This window comes from Sturnira hondurensis, unplaced genomic scaffold (assembly GCF_014824575.4).
Source record: "Sturnira hondurensis isolate 20B ecotype Veracruz unplaced genomic scaffold, ASM1482457v3 Scaffold0007208, whole genome shotgun sequence".
NCBI classification, from domain to species: domain Eukaryota; kingdom Metazoa; phylum Chordata; class Mammalia; order Chiroptera; family Phyllostomidae; genus Sturnira; species Sturnira hondurensis.
Window position 1 is genome coordinate 3,926,609 of NW_028079839.1, and position 20,081 is coordinate 3,946,689.

Genomic DNA, 20,081 nt, shown 5'->3' on the forward strand with positions numbered 1-20,081 from the left:
TAATAAATACAGGCATTTGGGGCGCACCACTGCAGGCGCTGATGTTTCCGGAGTGCTCGGAGAGAGGCGCCCAGGATTCTCTTAAACAATAAAGGTTCATAAAACGAAGCCTGCGGACTCCTTAATGAACTCAGAAATGGTTATTGATTCACATTAGGCCTGATTTGCTTAAATTCGACTTGAAGCTGTGCACGCACTATCAGAAAGCAATGCCTGGGCACCTCGGGGCAGGTCAGAGCCCCCTCCCCCCTCCCCGGTGCAGCGGCCGCTGCCCCGGGGGGCTGTCCTGGGACTCTAGCCTTTGGTCCCGGCCCCCCAGAGCTTTCCCCCGCCCGGGCTCATCTCAGCAGCTCCAAATGCCACTCCCTAGGGTCCACACGGGCGTCTGGACTGCACCCCTGCCGTGCTCCAGGCCAGGTCAGAGCACACACCACCGGCTGGTGTAGCACGCAGAGGATCAGAAGGGGAAATGGAGACACGCTCTCAGCAAAGGGTTTGCCCGGAGTGGGAGCGTGACTCGTCCTGGCCAGCGGAGAAAATGTGAAGGAAAAACGAGGAAAAAAGAACAGTCAGAAGACCGGAATATTGGACCACGACATGAAAAGCTAATCGTGTACTTGCAGGAGAAGCATAAAGATGGAAGAACGTGAGAGCCCAGAAGGTCTCGTCCAAGAATCTAAACACCACTAAAGCGTCGTGCGGGGGGAGGCCTGGATGAGGAACGAGACTCGGGGCCCTGGCGGGAACTGTACAAATACGGTCTTATTGAAACATTAAACCCAGAGCGCAGACACCAGTGGGCATGCGATAAATAATCATTGATAATAACGATGAGACTCAAATTTAATTCCACGTTCCACGGGAAGTCCCCGGGGCCTGGCTGTGAATGAACAACCACACTGGAGCCCTACTCCTTTGATCCGGCAGGGAGCGCCGAGGTGGCCCCATCGGCAAACCGCGTCTGCCCCACTGGGGGCCTGGGGAGGCGACTGCCCAGGGCAAGGCTTTGCGGGGTGGCCTGTGATCTCAGCTCCGTCCTGTGGTGAGCAGACAGAGGGCAGGAGCAGCAGTCCAGACACCAAGCCTCCCATGCAGAGGAGGCTGCATGAAGACACTGAGCAGAGAACAGGGTGGGGGCAGCCAGGGCAGGGATGTTCCCAAGCCGGCAGAGCCCAGGCCTGCTCTGGGGTGTGGGGGGATCAAACCTCGGCCCCCGGCCCGGGCCCACGTGCAGAGGGGACACCCCTTATGCTCGCTACTCTCCTGAGCGTTCACGGGACATGAGCCAGCCCAAGTGGGACCCCTCCCCAGACAAGGGTCAGCCCCGCAACGGACGGTCCCCTGGGCCTGCAGAGGTAGCCTGGTGTCCACAAAGGAAGAGCCAGGACTCGGGACACATGAGGGTCCCAGGGGGACAGGAAAGCTGAGTAAGTGGGGAGTCGAGAAGTAAAGGATTTGTAACAATGGGGGAACTGGAAAGGCCCCTCGCCCCGCTATTGCTGTCCAGAGGACAAGAGCTGAACCAGATTCGCCCGCTGACACTGAGGTATTTTTAAATCGCGAGAAGCTGACTGATTATAAAAGCTTTAATACGGAGGAGCTGAGACTATTTCCAACCCTACAGTTTCTCTGCTTCTCGACCGAGATTTTTTTAGGATGTAATTTTCATTAGAAGGCAAATTTAAACACATTAGAAGCAGCAGGCTTCCCCCCCTCACTGGTTCGGTGTTTAAAACACCTGTGTGTATGTGCACGTGGACACATGCAAATAAACACACCTGTGCGCGCACACACATGTGCATGCACATACACAATATCCTGTGTTGCGTGTGTGCAGCACATATAGGCACACATACATATTTTGCGCGTTGTGTATGCATCACACAAATAATTTGTTGCATTTCCCGCGTGCACCACGCCCCCCAGGCCTGCACCGACGTGGGCGCACACTCCAGCAACGTGGGGAGGTGGTCCCTCTGCGCCGCCCCTCCGTGATCTCTGAGAAACACCGAGGAAGCAAACCGTCAGAATTTGAAGCTATATTAACCCAAATGAATTATGCATCCAGCGGCAGGTGATCTTTGTAGACAGCGTGCCCTAGAATTTTTGGAAGGTGCAGGGAATTTGTAGAAATAATGATTCGGAGGGAGGAAATGATGGGGGGGATGGTTCCATTCCGACTAATAAGTGCTTCATAATCGCTCAGAAAATCTCTGTCAGGCCCGCGCCTCTTTCGAAATGCAAATGGAGCCGGGCTGCGGCGCCCACCGCGCGCGGTACACAGACGAGGGTGCGCGCCGCTCCGTGTCACTCCGAATGATGTGGAAACAGCAGGAGCGTCCTGGCTGCGGATAATTACGGGAGAGTGACAGGTTGGTAATAAGTTCTCATTTGGGAGTCTCTCAGACGCGGGTGCGGGGACGGCCTGCGTGCCGCGGCGCTGGAGTTCGAGAGCCCTCTGTGAGGGGGAGCAGGGCTGGGAGAGGGAGCTGGGGCTGCGGCTGCCCGTGGACTTTCTAACAGGGACCCCCCATTCGGTTAACCTTGAGCATGGGTAAGTGCCCTGGCAGGACTCGAGGACCCGGCCATCCGCAGCCGGGGCCTGGGGGTGGGGGGCGTGGACAGATGAAACTGTAGCTGGGCCGGCCCCATCCAGCCAGGCCACCCTGGACATTAGTGGACGAGGTGCCCACCGGGGCCACTGCTGTGGGTCTGCTGCGGCTACCCTTCCCCGGCTGGTGGTTGTTCGCAGGGGTCCCTGGTGTGTTTAAGGTGAAAGCAAACTCCACGGAGAGACTGTGGGCATCTGTCAGGCTTGCAGGTGATTCAGGTTTGGAGCCTGGCATTATTGATGCAAATTATTAATTATCACAAACGAGGAGGAGGAATATTTAAAGACAGCGGTGGCAGGCTGAGCAGGTCGGGCGAGCCGTCACTCACTCCCGCGCACACGGGGGAGCCGGCGCGTGCTACCGGCTCTGCAGCTTCCAGGGGGCCCCAGCCAGCATCGCTGCCCCTGCTGCGCCTCCCTCGACGGCGCAGCTGTTGTCCCACAGCCTGGACGCAGAGCCCCTCGGAGCCCCCTGCAGCATGGGCCCCCACCACAGACTCCCTGTGGGCGGCGTGGCCAACACGGTGTGGAGAGCACCCTCCATTCTGGAATCTTCTGGTTCTGCAACCTCCCACCCTGAACACCTGACACCCTGGGTTGCCTGGCAGGTGAGCTTGGCTCTTTCCCAGGCTGGCCCCCCTGCAGGGCCTGGTCCTGGGACAGGCCGAGGCACCTGCCCTTGGCATCTTTTGAGGGCGGGGATCAGTGTCGGGGCAGCAGTGAATCTCTGGCTCTTCAGAAGGCCGTCCTCAGTCAGTCTGCCTTGTCCAAGGCTTTAGTGGCGGAAAGGTGTGTTCGACCTTCCTCCCGGGCACCATTTCTTACCAACATGTCTGTTAACGATAGAGTGAGACCCAGGCCTTTAAACGGGGCTGGGGCCCCGGGACCGGGGGCCTGGGTGGGTGCACACCAGTCACACAGACGAGGCGTAACACACAGGGTCTCGTGCTTTCCTCCAGTCTGTGTCTGTTTGTTCAGTTGTGCAGAGGTCGTCGGAACAATCGGCTACGACAGCCCTGCTTGGTGTGGCTCCATGGGTTCCAGGGTCATCCTGTGACTGAAAGGTTGCGGGTTCAATTCCCGGGTGGGGCACATACCTAGATGGAGGGTTCAATCCTTGATCCCCAATCCCTGGTCCAGGCGCAAATGGGAGGCAACCGACTGATGCTTCTCTCTCACATCTAGGTTTCTTTCTCTCTCTCCCTTCTCTACCCCAAAAGCAATGAAAACTACATGTTCCTGGGTGAGGATAAACAAAAAATTTAAGAAAAACAGTAGGCTAATATGAATTCACCTTTTGTTCTGTGTCAGGCTCTCAGGTAAAGACAGAGTGGCAACCTGCCTCCCTGTGGGAGGTGGGTGGTGTTGTCCCCGCCGCTGGACAAATGAGGGAGCAGAGGGACGGGCAGGCAGTGGCGTCTGCGCCCCGGGCCCCGGATAGAACCTGACTCCCACCAGCACCTGGCTCCTGACTGCGCAGGACCCGAAAAGGAGGAGGAGGAGGAGCGGGGGGAGGACACATCAGGGCTGGGGGGGCGTCACAAGCTACAGTGGATTTGTGAGGCTCTGGGTAGACACCCCCCCCAGAGTCCCCACCCACAAGTGGCCTTCCCACCACAGACATTGGCTCTGGATTTGGGTTGTTCAGCCTCACTCCTGTGAAAACGAAGGACCAAAACAGGGGAAGAAGTGCCTGAGCCCTCGGGGACTTCACCTCCAAGTCACCCCGGCGAAGCCTGGCCCAAGAGAAAAACAGAAACCAGCTACAGAGATGTCGTACTGGACTGAAGCGGGTCCAGAAAGTGGTGATGACGATGATGACTTATTTTCAATGTCTGCTCATGGTACCAAACAATGGTTTTAGTTTATATGAAATATTGGGTTGGCCAAAAAGTTCTTTTCCCCCTTTAAGATGGCCCTAGTAATGCTTAGTTGTCTTTCCTTCATTCGAAGCAATTTTTTTGGATTGTGTTGTGACAGCTGCCACATCAGCGTGCATTAAAAATAATCAAAACTGGTGAACTTGTGTGTGGCCACTCTCGTACTGAAGACGGAAGAAAACACGCAACATTTTCAGCACGTTACGCCATATTATCTCGAGGAAGGTAAAAACGAACCTGAAACACAGAAAATGATTTGTGCCCTGTGCGGAGAAGGTGCTGTGACTGACCGAACGTGTCAAAGTGGTTTGGGAAGTTTCGTGCTGGGAGACTCCTCGAGGGACGAAGCTCGCGGTCAGGTGGACCGGTGGCAGTCGACAGTGACCCAATCTAGACATTAATTGAGAAAAATCTACCCTGTGGGAGAGAGCCAACATCCTCAGAACACCCAAATCAATGGAGTTATTGGTAAAAATGAAAAATGTGTCTTTATTTTACAGAAAAAACTATATGGACTTTTTGACCAACCCAATAACTATTCTAGGGGCAAAGTAGCAATATTTGGTTAACATAAAAGAACTTCTTTAAAAAACGTCAAGATAAGCAAACAGCTGAGAGAAAGCCCTTGCATACTCAACCTGGCCCTCTCCACAATTATCCTAATTATTCTCCTGTTATTTAGGCCTCAAGCCAAAACTTCCCGGGTGCAGACGGCTAACTTCGGACCTGCCTCACGATGGCTGCGGGCAGGCCAGAGCGTGTTCACTCCCCTCCGCCTCCACGGAAGGGCTTTGCGTCGCGCAGGCTGTGGGTGCCAGTCATTGATCTGGAAGTCTGTTTTCTCTGGGCAGCAGAGAAGTAACAAATTGTGCTCGTTTCCCTGCCCAGCCCCAGAAATGGCTGCCTCTTGCCTTCCTTCCCTGAAACCCCAGGGGGTCAGGGCACTGCTCAGACACATCTCCCCTCTGGGGGAGCATCTCCAGGGGTGCCCGTGCGTGGCAGCCGACCTCCGGCAGAGGTGTGTGTTCTCCGGAGGGTGCTGCTGCAAGGGGTGGGTGGGTGGGTGGGCACAGCTGATGCAAGGGACCCAGGGGACCATTGCCCAATTCTCTGGCTCATTTCAGCACGATCCACAGCCCCGTGGAAGGTCATCCCCAGGAGACTCTCGTGCCAGCCAGCCCCATGCCGGCACCGAAACGCAAAGCTGGGTGCTTGGGGCCAAGGGGCGAAACCTGACACGCAGGGAGCCGGGAGCCGGGAGCCTCACGGATGGATATGAAGGATACCCCCCCCTGCCACTTCCTCCGCACATTCCAGCAGCTCGGCCGGAGCCTTGCAGATGCCCAGAGCCACTGCCAGGTCCAACTTAGAAACTCCCACAGGCTCTGTCCCCGTGGGCAGCATTCTTTGAAATGCTGGGCATGAGGCAAGGGGCTCCCCGGATGGTGATCCCATGCAGGGGGCCTGGTGAGCTGGGCTGATGGGGAGAACGCCGCCCCTCTTCCCGTGACAGCCCATGTCACCCCCGGGATGCGACCCTGATGCTCACACCCATTCGTTGGAGCCGTGGTGGTCCAGGGGCCCTGTCCACGCTGGCACTGCCCACAATGCCTCAATCAAAATCCTGCTCAGAACAGCCCAGCTGACCAAGCGAAGCGGTCTCTCCACGTGCTACTGACCATCTGTCTCCAGCATCATCTCCTAAGTCCCCCTTTATTTTCCATCCCAACCCACAGAGCCTTGGCTTTGAACCCCCGCCTCTGGACGTGTGTGGGTTCGACGCAACCTTTGTGTCTCCCTCCTGGCCCTCATAGTATTTTGCAAAAGTAACACGAAAACTTAAAACCCAGGAAGGAGAAGCGTTTAAATGCCTCGCCCCTTCCCCCAGGGTGACTTCCACTTTGCGTGGGGGGGGGAGGTCGGGCGGGCTGCGCCCCGTGTGCTGATGGGAAAGGGAGCTGCGGATGTGAGCGCTGAAATCAGCGGCGTAGGATTTGCCCGTTTAATCCCCCTGCCCACACTTCCATGTCACCAAACCTGCACGTGAATGGGAGGGTGCGGACCGGTGGTCTGGGGGCGTCCCCGTCAGTGGGGGCTCAGAGCTCCGCAGAGCCGTGTGTGGGTGTCTGCTGATTTGCACCCCACCTCATGCCACGGAGGGGCTGGAGAAGCTCTGCCTCACGAGGCCAGAGCTGGCCGGCAGCAGGCGCAGCTTTCGGGGGAGAAGCCCATGCAGCCGGCAGCCCCGGCGAGGGACACCGTGCGCTCTCTGGCCCGCACCCCTGGGCGGGAAGTACGTGCCTTTCACGCGTGATAAAGTTGAGCGGCGCTTTCGTAATAAATGTGACCACTCCACTGGGTGACGGAGCAGCGCTGCTGATAAGTGGACGTCAGCCTGGGCTGCGTACTAAGCTTCTGCCACGTAGAGAAGCGGAGCGACGTGCCGGGGAGCTGAGCACACACTATTTAGATAACAGTTACCACTCTGGTTATGAGAAATCCTTCGGCGTATTAGCCCTGATCGGCACCGCAGCTGTGCGTGTCCCCGCAGCCCAGGTGCTGAATGGCCTGGCCCACGTGGTGAGGCGAGGGGCTGATGGGCTCCGACGCACAGCAGGGGGCGGGGGTGCACTCAGAAGGTTCCTAGGGAAGGGAAAAGAAGGGCACCTCTTGAACTGACGAAATTAAGAAGCTGCCAGCATCCTCACGTGCACAGGGTTGATGTCCGAATAGTGAAATAGCGGGCAGATTTGTTTCCTTTCACCCTGGGTTTTCAAAAATTTTGCATTGATGTACACCTAGAGAAATACCCCCTTAATAGTAGCATGCACCAGGCTGTCTACAGCAGGCTTGTGAACGGGGCATTTTGGCCGCCCCAGGAGGGGGCTGAGCCCAAGTCTGAGCCCGAGGATGAGGCGACAAGTGTCCTTCCCGTGGCGGACAAACGTCGGAGCACAGAAGCCATTCTTCAGTGACACCCCACTCACGCCTCCAGGACACACTTAGCCTCTAAGCGGCAACGTCCAACCCGCAGCCCTCAGGCTGCATGTGGCCCAGAACCGCTGGGAGTGTGGTCCAACCCAAGATCGTTAATTTACTTAAAATATTATGAGACTTTTTTTTGATGATGTGTCTCAATGTCCATGACGTGTAGCCAAAAACAACTCTCTCTCCTCTAGTGTGGCGCAAAAGTTTGGACACCCCGGGACTCAGGTCTCCCCCACACAGCCTCCAAAGCAACAGTGCCAAGGCCAGTGGGGAGGCGGCGAGAACTGGGCCGTTTCCTAGGCGACCCTGACCTTCACCTTGACCCTCGGACGCCGGTGCTGCCTCTCTGGAGCACATCGAACTTCATCCTGTTCCCCCCAGTCCCATGGCATTTGTATGGGAGACAAGGCCCGAGGGTGCCAACTCCCCTCCCCCTCTACCGGGCCATCAGGAGCCTCGACACACAGACAAGGTTTGCGCCACTAGAAGCCCTTCTGTGAAAGGGGACAGAGAGGCAAGTCTCCCAGTGGTGGCATTTGGGAGAGCCCAGGCAGGTGTCAGGCTGTCCCTAGGCTTCCCTAGCATCTGCAGCCGCAGGGCTGTGCCCCTCCCTGCTGGGGAGCGGGTGCCCGAGTGAAGGTGGGGCTGAATGTCATCACCAGCGCCAGGTCGCACATGGCCACAGAGAAGGCAGACGGTGGGGGCCACTGATTAACATTCTCCACGGTGGAGCCGTCTGCTATTCCCGATGCCCCTTTTGGGGGAGCCCTTCGGAAATCCAGGGATGGAGTCAGAGATGAAAGTTCACTGCGTTCCTGGTAACGACGAGGTGAGGTTGGGTGCACGTCTGTTTATGGGTGAGCATGTTTTGGCCAGGGCTTTCCTTTGTATTTCTCCTGTGTCCCCAGTTCCGTGTCCTGTGCTGGGTCTGTAGGAGCAAATGCTAATAGACGGGCTTGGAAGCAGAGGTTCTGGGCACGTGGGTGACCTCCATCCTGACTGGGGGTGCCGGACACGGACTCTCGGGAGATGTCGGAGTCACTCAGCAGGACTGTGGTGGCTGTGGGGGTTCACCCCACCCGGAGAGCTCAGCATTCACTTCCTCCATCCCCCTGAGAGCCTGGGGGCAGATACCCCCTTCTCACTCAGCCTGGGGATAGTGTGGCTGTTTGGGGACACCTTCCCTGCAAGGCTGTATTTCTCATGCCACAGAGCGGGGTGACTTCACAAGGCTGATGGAAATGCGTGTTCTGTCGCCCAGGGCCTTCTCTCAGGGGCAGGTGGCCACAGTGCTGAATGTGGCTGAGTTTCTTCTGAGGCCATCCGGCATCTGGAAGTCCTTTGCAGGGAAGGGCCGTGTGAATGAGGAGGGCTAATGTGGGAGCCGTGGGCCATGAATGGACATGGGCTTCCTCACTCACCTTGCTGGGGTCTGGAGCTTGCTCCACCGGGCTCTTCTTCCCGAGCATGTCCCCAGCTGAGAAAAGAAGTCTCACCCCAGTCCCATCGTCTTGGGACCTTGGCATGTCTTCTGCACGGCTATCGCGGTGCACAAAACGGCAGCTTCCCCCCAGTTCCGGCCCACAGTCCTGCCCCAGAGGGACAGAGCGTGCAGACCTGCCACTGACCGTCAAAGGTCATGTGTGCACCGGGACAAGGGCAGGCAGGACGGACATTGCACTGATGCTGGCCCTGTGAGCCCACCAGGCCTGTGCGGTCAGCCTACAGGTTCATCCCTTTGTCCACCACCCTGTCCCTGCTGCTTGTCTGGGAGGGCTCGGCCGCCACCCCGCTGCAGTGCCGGCAGGTGTGGGGGCCTCTCCGCCCTTGACTCCAGCTGTCTGTCCACCTGCTCGGGCGTCAGCCTGGGCATCTGGTCGCTGAGCGGGCACTTCCTCCGCACACGCGCCTCCTGCGGTTTGCACGCCAACCGCAAAGTTAGGACAACAGGGTGTTTTCCAGACCGAGGTCCTTCTTTATGTGCAAATTTACGCTAGAATTGTGTGCTTGAAAATCAGTTTCAGTGAGCAGTGAACCTCTGTCTGGCTAGACTGTGTTGTTGTTTTTTCTGCTTGGGTTTAGAAGACCAGGCCGGGGCTTCTGAGATCAGGGCCACAGTGCACAGCCAGGTGATGACAGGTCTGGGGCAGTTCGTTCTTCCTGGGGACACATGCGCAGAACAGCATGCAGACCGGGGCCCCCATTCACAGTGTGGGTGGGGGGGCCACAGAAGGGCGTCTCCTCCTCTCGGGGGCCACACTCAGGGGCTCCCAGGTGGTTTGGGGGCCTGTGGCTGCCTCTGGCCACCATCCCTGGTCTCCCCCCACACGCCCCCCATAGCAGACGTCTCCCCAGGGGCAGCTGTCGCTCACAGGGGCCCCTGCTCCGTGGGGACACACACTCTGATGGGAAGAAGCGCGGATCCCTGGTTCATGACTAGGGCTTGGCAGATCATCCCACTGGTTTCCCAAAGCTCCCGGCCCCCTGGGCACTGCAGGAGAGGAGGGAGTGCCCCCCGCACTCAGGCAGGCTGAGCCAACTAAGAGCCAAGACCACCCAGCCCGCTGTGAACTTGTAGGAGGCCTGGGGTCGAGGGCGGGTCTCTGACATCCCTCAAACAATCCCAATCGGCTGCTGCCAGTTACTTGCCTGTGTTACTGAGGCTTGTGGACCTCAGGTTCCCTGCCCGTAAAAGGGTGACCATCATCCCTGTCCCCTTTTCTCAGGGCTGCTGTGACGCTGAACCAGAGATGCCCGGGTGACGCAGGGGTCCCCTTTCTTCCTGGGTCCCTTCCTGTGAACTTCAGACACCAGGGGCTGGGGAGCTAGAACAGAATGCAGATCGGATTGTAAATAATTGGTAAGTGTTTCCAGGCTTCGGGGGAAAAGCCAAGCTTTCAAGTGAGAAATAGCTACAAGGAAGACAGAAAGTGGGTTTGCAGAGAGAAAACACTTGTGAGCTGGGCTCTATTATTTGGCTCCACTGTTCCCTCTGCCTGCTAGAGAAGGGGCCCTTGACCAGGCAGAGGATGTGAATATTGATGAGCACATCGGTTACACATTAGCATCTGATGACATGTTTCATGGGCCCGAACCAGTCTCCCGGATTAGGAAAGCCCCATCCCGCCCACACATGCCACGTATTGTCTCTCGAAATGCTGGCTCGTATCCCGTCGATGTGGACAGAGACTGGCTTTGAAAACCAGCCTATCCTTTTCATCTTCCCGGATTGTCGGTGGCGCCCGGGGACTTCAGAAGGGACCCGAGCCCAGGGAAATGCCGGGATCCGATCGGACTGAAGCTCAAGGACAGAGAAACACACGGGTTTCTCGTGTGGAATCTGATCCTCTGCACCCAGTTACCGAAGTTCAGGGTCACCTTCTGGAGGGCATTGTTCCAAACCATTTGCTCTTCAAAATTCAAGCCCCGCTAAATGCCCCTCCCCTGCCACCCGTTGCCAGGCGGGCCTCAAAGGGGATCCGAGCTGGCAGGGGCTTCTCCCTTCTGAGTGGGGGCCCTTAGGGGCATTGGTGGGGTCAGCGCTGTCTGTCCGTCTGTCTTTTTGCCAACTGCTCCTGGCATCAGGGCTGATGGAGCCCAGCCTCCCCACAGACGGTCAGCTGTGGGAACTGCCACAACAGCCCGAGTTCTTCGGGTTGGAATGACATCCGGGCTGGTCGGCAGACGTCCGTGTTCTCACGTGTGCAAACACTTTATAGAGACAGACCACCTCCAGGGATGCAGAGGGAGGAGCCAGGTCTCTGCATGGGGACCTAGGGACCGTGGTACGTTGAGTGACGGGGGAAGACAGAGCTCAAAGGGCAGGGAAGGCAGGGGACTCACGAGGGCCACGCCCACCAGGCCCAGGAAGGACGTTTGGGGACCGCTGACCTCCATGAGCAAAGAGGGCCACAGCTCGCCAATGCGCTGTGGAAGGAGCTCCCCTCTGGGCTGGAGACACCTCCCCGAGGAAGACAGTTAAGTCACAGCAGGAGTCTCCCCAGCACATGCCACCAGAAAACTTCGAGGAAATGCAGGAAGGCAAAGGCACCCAAAAGGCAAGGCGGGCCTTCTCCCAGGTCCGTGGGAAGTGACGGCCACCCTGGTTCGTTCTTCTGGGTGCAGACGGCGTGGAGCTGGGCCTCTGTAGGAAAAGTGCCATCTGGTCCCCGAAAAGGCAGGAGGAGGGTGTGCAGAAAGAGACAGGTTTCCGAGTGGAGGCCGCCTATCAGGGTGGGGAAGGGGCTCGGGGCTCTCTCCAGATTCAGCCTCCTGGAAGGGTGCTGGTGCCTGAGTGCCACCCGTGTTTCAGACGCCCGATGTCCCTTGAGTGAACAGGACCAGAGCCAGCGTGGTGGGCACCAGTGCCTTCTTCCACTGACACAACGTGGCCGCCGGTGGGACGCGCTTAAAGAATTACTCAAAGAATAAGTGTTCCTTATTTACATTGCTAAGTATCTACCTTGGCTTTTAGATTTATTTATGGGAAAGGACCTTGTTTCCGTTCAGAAAGAAAAGAAAAGCTGAATGACGTAAAATAATTTATTAAGGAGGTGACGATTCTTAACTCTTAGGGTTGTGAGCAGCACAGGGAACGCACGTTTCCCCGGCTGGTGGAGCCGGGACCCAGCTGGGTGCTGACGGAGCCCTCGCCTGGTCCCCGAGGTCCGAGGGGCTGCCTGAGGCCTGGGTCTCTGCCCCCGGCACAGTGGTGGGCATGCAATTGTGCACCTCGATCGTGCAAGCAAAACCTCCCGCAGGCAGCCGCCCCAGGGATGCAGCCAAGCACTTTTCAAGCACTGAGAAGAGTTTTCTCACAGTTTTCATCTCCCCCGACGCAAGTCCTCCAGGACGGCAAGCTTTCTGTTTTTCTGGCGCGCCACCGATTTTCCTACCCCTTAGGGAGGCCTCGTTCACCCCTGGTGGGAAGGACGGCACAGCCACGGATGGGTGGGCAGGTGCCTGTCCCCTGGCCGAGACCCCGCCTCCCGGCGGGCTCACCATATCCGCATTTTCAGTCGTCTGCGCTGTCGGAAGCTGACTTTCCTATTTGCTTCGCTCAACAACGACCTTAAATGATCTACACCTGCACCCAGCACATCGGAGGGAGGTTATCAAGCACTCAGAGAGGCCGGAGTACGGTTTTTTTGGTCGGCATTTTCATCCCTTACTCGTTGTAGACTGAAAAGCCTGAAATGGAACTCCATCTCCTACCAATTTTTCCCATTTATGTTCGGAAAATATTGATTTTTTTAAAGCTAGAGTTTTAATGGACCTTGAAATTAACATGGCTTTTATTTCTTTGCAGTGACCCCATCTTTGTTGATGATGTCACTGTCTCCCAGAAGAGTGACATCGTGACACCGGTGACCGGTGCTGGGAGGCCAGGCACCAGGGAGAAATCCACTTCCCCGTATCTGCTCACCCGATGACCCTTCCGACCTGAGACACATGGTAACAATGGGAACTTTCTCCACACCAGTCACCTTGACCTTCTCAAAAGCAGGGGGCCCAGCCTGGGCTCCCCGTTTGGAGCAGAGGGAGCCGAGCCCTGGGCAGGACGCGGCGCTCTGCGGCCACGGGGCTGTCGGCAGCAGAAGCAGAGCTGGACTGGTAACACTGGAGCCCAGCACCTTCCCCAGCAAGGGTGACAGTGGCGTTCCCGTGCTCACAACCTGGGTCTTGGAGAGACGCTGATCAGTACTCTGACCCACCCCCTGAAGGCTGAGACCCCCAAGGCAGGGCCCACCCAGGGGAGAGCCTCAGGAAGGCTGCCTAGGGGTGGCTTCAGAGCTGCTGGAGGGGCATGGCCGTGAGTGGGAGGTGGCCTGTGGCAGGTGGCAGAGCCGGCGTGCCAGGCCAAGGCACGGGACACCGTCTGACCAGGCTCACCCTGGAGACAGGCAGCACCGCCAGACCCTCTGGGATCCCAGGACGCCCTGACCACGCATCATGGCCCACAGGAGAAGGGGAAGAGAAGAATGAAGGCCGAGCTAAGGGGCCTCATCTGGTGCATCAGACACGCAGATGGGCTCGTAAGCACGTGGGGTGTCTGTGGAGGGGCCGGCATCTTTTATTCATCACGGAGACGGGAAGCTGTGGGGTCCCTCTCCAAGGACGGCCCAAACCGAGGGAAATGCCTCCCAGAATGTAACCATGTCAGGGACAATTAGATCCAGAAGGAAAGCCACCACCCAAGCCGATCACTTGCTCTTGCATTGATGGGGGGCAAGACCAGCACCGTGGGGAGGGGCCCCACCCGCCCCCCAGACACACCAGGAGTGTCCCTCCCCTCCAGCCATCCCTGCCCCCATCCCGCCGGGACAGGGGAGGGGAGCAGTGGTGCACAAGGGTGCCCAGGTGTGGCCCCTGCCCCAAGGGGGGGCAAACGCCAGCTTCCTTTGTCAAGGCGAGAATTGCTGTGAACAGGCAGTGTCCCCTGGTGGGTGTCACCAGGGGGTGCTGACCGGCGCATGGCCCGGGAGAACCCGGATCCCCAGGTTGTGGGTAAGGAAGTGGAGGGTGGTGTCTGTGTGAACTCTAGCCACCATGCGGGCCACCTGCGCATGTGCTGCCGCCGCCGGCGGTAGAGACGGGCCGAGGCCATTGCCTCAGAGGCCAGAAGAGCAGGGAGGACGCAGACTGCGGACGCAGGGGTCTGAGAACACTCCCCGGAAGGAGGGACAAGCCGTGGGCCTCACTGGCTGCAGGGCGGTGCCCCCATCACACTCAGCCCTGGCCACTGCCACCGCGCCCCCGTCTCCTGGTTCCCTTCCCCCCTCCCAGCGCCTCCACCTTCTCCATGTCCTTGGGCCTCTGTTTCCCCAACTCCTACCTGGACAAATACTTGCAAGGCCTGAGGCCCAACCAGTACCTCGCTCCCAGCTGACCTTCTGCCAGGGTGTGGGGTCTGTGCCAGGGGTGACACATCCATGACAGTGCCCTCTCTCCTGTCCCTGCGTGTCTGCACAGGCTTGTGTCCCCAACGTGCCTCAAGGACAGGCTTTCCAGGCTGTGTCATGCCTCCAGGAAAGACTTGCAGCCCTGGCCTGGCCTTGGCCTGGAAGGGCCACCTCACCTCTCTGCAGGGCCTCGGTCCGAGGGTCGGACCCTGCACTTGGCCTCAGGTGAAGCTGGGTGTGTGTATGTGCAAACACGTGTGTTGGAAGGCTTGTGACCATGGCACGAGGCCTCAGGTCGCGGCAGAGCTCTGTCTCTGGCAGAGGCAGAGAAGGGACCCGGGAGCCCAGGGCCCTCCTCCTCGTTGCACCATGGTGTGACAGTGGGGTCCTGTCGTCTACGGGTGGGGGTAGGGCCTCCTTTTAAGGAGTTTCTACATGAAGGTGTCTCTCAGTGAACAGCTGCCTAAGGAAACCCGTCTGGAGTTGTGCTGATTCAGTGGGGGCTTTGGGGAGACCCCAGCAGAAGACAGGGATGCTGGGGGCGGTCCTGCCTCTCTCCCCTTGGCCACACCTGGACTCTGCCTCCCACACTCTGAGCACCGCCTCCCGGGCCTCCACTGCATGGAACTCAGGATGGCGAGTACGTCTCACCTGGGGCAGGTGCCACGGGTGGGCGGGGCTTCCGTCAGCCACAGGGAACACCAGCCCTGCTGAATTCTGCAGGGAGGGAGCACCCCAATCAGGCAGAGGGGTCACCCCAGAAATGTACGTGCCCATCGTGCCCGGGAAGGGGGATGCCCAGCTGAGCCTGGTGTGGCGGACGGATTTCTGTGACGGGTGATCAGGGTGGCGGCCACAGGCTAAGGGGCCTTGGACAGAAGGTCAGCGGGCCCAGCTCCCAGGGCTGATGGGGACGCCTCTGTGAACTTGGGCTCCAGCATCTCATGCAGGGACATGGTCCAGTAGTCACGATCGTTCACTTGAGAGGGGGCCGGCGTTCTCGGCCACAGTTTGTTAAGTCTGCACGTGCCCCCTGGGAGCTGTCAGGGTGAGAGGCCCATAAAGGTAATGTTCGGATTACGAGGGGAGTGACGGCCAACCTTCCACTGCCCCGTACCTCCTGACCTCGGGCTACACAGGCCCCATCACGGCGTTAAGACTGGGGAGGGTTGGGGGGCTCAGGCTGCAGCCCCTGATGGCGGGGAGGGAGGGTCCCTCCGGCGTCTTCTCCAGGGACCTGATGCCCTGAGTGGCCCCACACTCGGAGGGAAGGGCGGGGTGGGCAGGGGATTGACCAGGGACATGAGTGTGTCTCAGCAGGAATCCCCGGGCCCTCAGACAGGGACCCGAAGGGCCAGTGCCCTGTGGACACTCAGGAACTCGTCACGAGTGCCTCTTAATGGGCAGGCATGCCTTCTATCCCAGCCGAGGTCATGGAGGTGTCATTTTCACCCAGAATCCAGGAAACACGAAAGCCCACTCTGCTCTAGGAATGAATGTGGCCTTAAGGAGCTCTGGTTGGGTGGGGGTGAGGGGGTCAGATGCCCCATGGCTCACCACCTTCCCTGGGGTGGACGGCCAGCCAGTGACACCTCCGGAGGGGATGAGGCCTCCGGTCCCGCTCCTCATGCACTTTCCTGGCCACACGGATGGCTCTACAGGGTGGTCCCCGGTGAAGCCACCCCAGGACACGAGCTACCTCTGTCCCCCCCACCCCCTGCCACCAGCTCACCCTCACAAAGCCAGGAAAAGGCCGAGTCCTGTTGGGAACGCTTTTCCAACTAAGCAGAAAATCTAGTAAGTGGCCGAATGTCCTTGACTGCATAGCTCTTATGTAAAATATGCAGATTGGCAGAGATGTTTTCCCTAACAACGCTCTGGGAAATTACATTAAATTCCGAAATGACCCCCTGCTTCCCGCGCCGCCCGCAGAGACGTGGACCAACCGCACCGGCGGGTGGGGGAAAGCGGGCCAGCGTACCGCGGCCTGCCTGTGAGCCGGGGATCAAATATTTTTTCACAGTTTTATGTGGGTAGTTTCATGAAAATTGATCAGGTCTAAAAAGTCACAGTCCAAATGAAGCTAAGGTTAAGGATAATTTATACATGATATTCCTAATTTTATTCCGAGCCCTTTTATTACTGTGTAGGCCTTTATGACTTTAAAGAAAATGTCAGTGGCAGCGAATGACATTGTACTGAATAATCCAGTTACGAGGGGAAAGACATTTAAACTGCTCCGCGGCCGCGCCGGAGCTTCTGCTGAACGCACACTTTCCCGCTCGCCACCGTCCGGTCTCCTTGCGGCAGCTCTAACCGCTTTCCGTGGCGGTTACCCCGGGGGGCATCCGAGGGGCCCCAGGTGCCCCCTCTGCCCCTTTGAAGTCCCTCAGAATTTTTGGAGAATGAGTTTTCCAGGCCTTGTGCATCAGCGGAAAACAGGGGCTAGAGCCACTGGTCAATCTGATTTCAAGGACAGTGGGAGTCCTGCAGGAGACAGACAGACAGACACGTACGTGGGGGCACCCCAATGTCAGAGCGGTCACTCCGCACAGGCTCTGTGGGCCTCTTGGGGACCCTGCTTGGCATCCATCCATGTCCGAACTCATTGGTGATTCCAGAGGCAGCCAGGCTGGTTCCGCCCCAGTGGCCTCTCTCTCCTCCAATAACTGTGGCTCCACAGATGATTGACAGGCGAACCTGGCCTTGGCTGAACAGTGCACAGAGTTAAAGAGTGCACTGCACTGAGCACAGTGGAGAGCCCCTCGGCTCTGGCNCATGGGGGCACCCCAATGTCAGAGCGGTCACTCCGCACAGGCTCTGCGGGCCTCTTGGGGACCCTGCTTGGCATCCATCCATGTCCGAACTCATTGGTGATTCCAGAGGCAGCCAGGCTGGTTCCGCCCCAGTGGCCTCTCTCTCCTCCAATAACTGTGGCTCCACAGATGATTGACAGGCGAACCTGGCCTTGGCTGAACAGTGCACAGAGTTAAAGAGTGCACTGCACTGAGCACAGTGGAGAGCCCCTCGGCTCTGGCCTCTGTCCCAGCCCCTTCGTGCCGCTGGTTGTCCAGCCTGGTAGGCCCTCAGGGACTGAACGTGAAGCAGAAACAGAGCCAGTGCCTGCCCCCTGGGTGGTCCTCAGACACGCCCCCCAGTAAGCACCGGGAGGTCAAAGAGCAAGCACCCTGGCCGTCCTGGGGCATCCTCTCCCGCCTCTGCCACTGTCCCTCATCTTCTGTGCTACATCTAGGTGGCCACACGGGGACATGGCCCCTGTGCGTCGGCCGGGTCGTGTGGACTCACACCCGGCTCTTTGGCTACATCCCTGGACACTGTTCTAAAGAGCAAAGCACCCACAGTTCCCAAGTTCTATGTCACCACGTCCAATCCGCTGACCCAAACACATGTGTGTGTCAGCCAGGCACCCTGTGCTCGCGCATGGTGAGGGCACATGTGCGTTCTAATCGCTCTCCCTGTGCTCACCCGTGTGGTGAGGGACAGGGTGGGGGTTTGGCCAGGGCTGCGGGTTCCAAGGCTGGAACAGAGCCTGCAGCCCTGGCCTCCTTCCTGGCTGGAAGTGCCCCCCGGGGCTGGGCCACACCGGGAGTGAACCTCACCGGGGACACTGTGCTGGGGGTGGGTGCAGACCCCCCTCCAAAGCTGACCCAGCTCTCTGAGGGGAGGCGGGAGGGTGTTCCTGGCACGTTGGGAAGTGTCTTCAGGTGCCCAGGTGTTTATCTGAAGGTCGTTTCTGGCCCACACTATGCTCCCGGCTGACGAGGAGCCGTGGGCCGGCAGATCCAAGCACCTTGGCTCCTGAGTGGAAAGTCGAGGGTTTTTCTGAGGAAAACCACACCCTGGCTGTGAATTTCCTTTTCCTTGAAAAGGCAGAGGATCAGTCAGAAGCAGAATGGGATCCCATGAGAGCTACTTCCCAGGATTTATTCTGGAGGCCGCCTCCCTCCCGTCCCCAACTGGCTCAGGGTTTGCTTCATCGGAAATGCGCCCTGAAGCGCCCCACTCGACTACCGATCGCCTCCGTGAGGCCGAGCCCTCAACATGCCCGCAGATGCCTCGCGCTCGGGGCGACCCGGCACTTAGAGCCAAATAGAAAGAGAAGGAAATTAACCGACGCTTCGAAACCTGGCAGGAGTTTGAATTAAAATCCCTTTCCGGAGTGGGCAAGTACCGAAAACCACCCTGGCCCGGCCGGGTGCCCCTTACATCCAATTCCGGCCTCGCTCACTCCGGCCACCTGGGTAAATGGCACCACCTGACTTATCCTTGGTCCTTCCTGCTTGCATGCGCCCACAGGTGTGGCCCCACTGGGTCCTGGGCCACCTCCAGGGGCTCCAGACCTTCGGTAAGGCTGAGACATGGTAGGAGGGGCCTCCCCCTTGTCTACCAAGGCTCTTTCTTCTGTTCCTTCCCCACTGACAAAGGGGGCCCCTAAACCATCTTAGGAAATGGGGTGCCAACCAGGGACTGAGATTGGCAACATTCCACCTACAAAAAAGGAGTGAGAACCTGCTCCACCCACATGGACACGGGAGCTTCTCGGAGTCACTAATGTGTGGGCTCGTGTGTGTGAGGAGGCAGCAGACCCTGGGCTGTGCCCTCCATTTCTACCCTGAGGAGCCACAGGCCAGGCGGGTGCCCTCCACCTGGGATGGGCTTTGGGGTCCCGATGGCACCAGGGGAGCACCCCCTTCCTGTGCGTCCCGCGAGTCCACGAGCACAGGGAGGGAACACACCATCGCCGAGTGGCCAGTGTTCTCTCCCACTAACGCACGAGAAAACTCAGATGGGGGCCATTTAGTAAAACGGTCAAGTGAGGCGTCCACCACTCAGGGGCACAGGCAGGCTAGGGCCCTGGCCTGAGAGCCTGAGGAGTCTGCCCCTCCTGCCACCGTGGCACAGCGAATGGCAAGCCGACAAGGCGGGCGTAGCTGGAGACCCCTCTCCTCTTCACCAGGTGCCAGGCAGAGTCCCGCGCCCCAAAGTTAGTGAAGGAGCCCCCGCTCGGGGGCCTAGATCAAGGCGCAGAACCGGGGTCTCAGAACAGATGCTGGTGGCCAGCTGGACACAGCCAGAGCTGCTTTGTCACCGGGCCACTGTGTCGCACGGTGCTTAAGGCAGCCTCACAGGAGGACTGGCCTCGCGGGGGAGGGCGGGACAGGGCTGGGGCCCTGCAGAGCCTGGCCCTCGGTGGAGCGGCCGACGTCCTCTTCAGCGCAAGGGGGATCTGGAATGATTTTATTTGGTTTTGCACAGAGGCGAGGGGGGTGGGAACGGCGTGTCCTGTCATGGAAGAATGCTTTCATCAGCCTCTGTTCGTTTCATCCAAAGGATCAGAAAGATGTTTGGGCTCTCTTATTCCGTGGTCCAGAAGAAGGCTCCCAATCCAAAAATGTGAAGTCCTGAGCTCTTTAAAACTTTCTTATGGAAACCAAATGCATCCGCCGACCAGGGGCTGCAGCTCCCACACTTGGCGGCCCCCTCCCCCACCGCTCAGAGCGTGAGCCTGGCTTCGATGGCAGCCAATGGGGCCACCTGCACAGAAGCACCAGGAGTGTCTCACAGGAAGACCGATCGGCACGAGGTCAAGGGGGCCCTCACACCACCTTCCCGGAACGGTGCACAGACACAGTGCGAAGAGGGCCCTTCCCCCAGTCTCGTCCGCCCCTGGCACAGAGA